This window comes from Eurypyga helias, unplaced genomic scaffold (genome assembly GCF_000690775.1).
Source record: "Eurypyga helias isolate BGI_N326 unplaced genomic scaffold, ASM69077v1 scaffold6137, whole genome shotgun sequence".
Taxonomy (NCBI): domain Eukaryota; kingdom Metazoa; phylum Chordata; class Aves; order Eurypygiformes; family Eurypygidae; genus Eurypyga; species Eurypyga helias.
The window spans coordinates 6,455-9,674 of NW_010261021.1; positions in this window are offsets into that span (position 1 = coordinate 6,455).

Consider the following 3,220-nt stretch of genomic DNA (forward strand, 5'->3'; position numbering starts at 1 on the left):
TGAATTATGCTAATTACACCTGGAATGCACCTACCTCGTTAAGCAAACCGCTGCTATATGAATAAGCATACCTAAACACACAAAGACAAATTATTCTTTGGGGTAGAGAGACTAGGGTTGCTTTCTAGAAAAGTCAGTCATTTGTGCAGCAGTGGGAGAGCAAGAAAGCCTGGAGTAGTTGTCAGGTGTTTGCACGTCAGCTCAACTTTAATCAGCCCTCTTGCTTTATTTCACATTTGACTGTTCAATTATCCTTTGAAGACGTGAAAGCTAGTAACACTGAAGGTAACTGTGCATATACAATAGATTGCAACCTGCTGACTCTGTGTTGAAGATGTATTATCCTAGCAACGTCACGTATAAAATATTATAAGTAGTAATACTGTGGAAGTTCAATTGCATGGGGGGAAAAAGGTTTCCCTCTCTTTTTTGCTATGACTTAGCTGTAATATTATGGTAGCTTTGGGTCTCTTTATGCAACTCTACTTTATTGTAAGTGTAGTGAATATCAGAACCAAATTCTTCCATTTCCCTCCTGCTTTTAAAAAGATAAGTTGCTAGAGAAAGTAAAGGCAGGAAGCTGCAGTGAGTCCATGTGAGACACTATCTATTTTCATACATACACTGTATGAAATAATTAGGAGGCTATAAATAGTGTTTTGCATAAAATATGATTAAAAAATATTATTTAAGCAGTTAATGAAATCATCCCCTCTTAGTTAATTTATGTTTTCTTTGTTTTTGAAGAACAAGGATGATTCACGTATTTAACCTATCTAGCTACATTATACCATCAATTTATTTTGATATTTGGCATACACCCACAATAACTTCCAATGGAAACTATTTCAACCACACACGAGTAGGATTTCTAGTGTACAGGAGCTTCATAGATGGAAAGGAACTGTCGGAACCCTCAGTGCCCCCGCCTCCTCCTGGAGTACCACTGCCTGTGCTCAAGGCCAGCTCGTCGGTGGTGTAGCTGTGTTACCTTGCTCAGACAGTTGTGAAAATTGCTGTGTGCAAAAGGAGTTGTGACAAGCCTTATGAGGGACCTCCTTAGATCAGCTTGGAGGCTGAGTTTAAGTTCAGGTACCTGGTCTTAGTCCTCACTATAGCTGTCTGGCGCCTATGCTTGGCCATGTAGCTAGCTGATCCCAATCCTCACCCACTGACTTGACTTCCTGGCTTGATGTTGGACCTACTTTATTACTGTGGACTTACCTAGCCATCACTGACTGACCAAGTTTACCATCGTTCATGTTGCTCATCTTCTTGGGTGAGGCTATGCCGGTTGTTGGTGAAGGCACTGTCTCGTGCCCGCCTTGCTGTCCCCATGGCTGCCAGCATGCTTCCCCTTGCGGAGCAGCCTGCTCACGTCTCTTGATACTACAGGGAACTGACTGAAGCAAACCTGGCTTCCTTGCCTCCCTTCGTTATGGATATCCTAGCTGGTCAGAGAACCTCCTTTCCTTGTCCCCTCTGATAGTCATCTGACATTTAGTTTGGATGTGAACTTCTTTCCAGGGCTGAATTCCAAAATTGTGAAAATCTCAGAAGTTTTTACTATAGTACATCTGTTTAGTGAAACACTTAAAATCTGTGTGGTCCCTGTTGCTCAATTTCTATTCACTGTTCCCTGAAATGGTACATCTGTATGTTTTGAAAGAGTCTGCATAAATATCTTTGAAAAGCAGAAGGTCCATTTATTCATGTGAAAAGAAATCAGTCAAATTCTCTGTCAGCCGTGGTAAATGACAGGTAAGGTGTGTTATTCCATTTATGGTGCCCTGATTTAATGATCTGTTGACAGATTTTAAAAAGCTATTTAGTTTGCTAGTGAGGTTGACACACTGGTTTTTATAATACTCAGTTTCAGTCTTTCTGTTTAAAAAAACCCCAGTCATTCAATCTTTCCAATCCATAGAAAAATTCAGTTAGAATTCTTTCAAAAGAAGGTCTTGAAGTTGTAAGTTATAAGATTTCTTGCAAAGGACAAAAAAATGTTTGTTTGAAGTTGACTAGGGAAATGCCTTGTAACATAGTTCAACCAAGCGTAAAGCATCTCCAGCTGGTAACAGCTGTTGTACCACAAAACAGTAGATGGGCCTATAAAATTTTACTGTATTAGTTTTTGCAATGAGTGGATGGGATTGAGGGAGCCGTCCTTAAGTTTGAAGTATGAGACAAACTTAACAGTGAAGTTGGAGCTTGTATGTTTAATTGAAATGTTTTTCCATGTTATTTTCTAGAAAAATATGGAATATACTGTAGAATATATAGTATTCTAGATTTTTTCTGGAATATAGAATCTAGATTTAAACCCCCCAGAAACAAAGCGTAACATTTTATTTCTGCATGCCAGAAATTAAGTTATACTGTACATAAACACCAAGATTGTTCAAAATCTCATGATCGGTGGAAAGAACTCTCTAAGCGATGTGTATGAAAGTTTAAACAACGGCCGTTTAGATAACAATAAGTCTGAGAGAACAGAGGAGCTCGCTTGCAATTTGAGGTGATACACAGCCGTAGCAGTTTTGGAAGTGAAAAGAGGTTCCAGTAACTTGACCACTTTCGTCTGCTGGCTTAGCCTTGATCCAGGGGTGCTGAAGCAACAGCTTTGTTCTGGCGATGGTAGACTTTACAAACATAACCACTACCCCAAACCACAGCTCGAGACCCCGCAGGCAAGCAGGGGTGGAAGGAAGAGGGAGGGTTTTCTCCGCGTTTCTGCTCTTGGCAGCTTCCTCCTGCAGCCAAGATGCTCCAGCTGCCTGGCCTCAGCTGGCTTCGCTGCAGGAGCAGCCAGGGGCAATGTGGGCCATCAAAACCGTGTTTTCAGCCTCCGCGCCAGACACCTGCTAACGGTCTGGTCAAAGGCAGGTGGAGAAACGGGTCACGTGTGCATATCTGTGGCTAGGTACCTGTCTTCAAGTAAAAGGCAGCAATAGATATGTCACACATGTCTCAGTTTAGGTTTTGTGGTTGCTTTTTTCCTCCTTTCTCTCCCACAACTCTGACCTAGACACTTTTTGCCTAGTATATTAGTGATTTTACATACCAGACCTGTGTGCTGCCAAAGCAGAATGATGTTATTCATCCAGTTTAAAGCTAATTTGCATACCTCTGTATTGTGCTTCTGTCAATCCTATAAACGTGCTCATGTTATTATACCAGACATAGTTAAATATTGTCTTGGCTTAATTTTTATTTTATT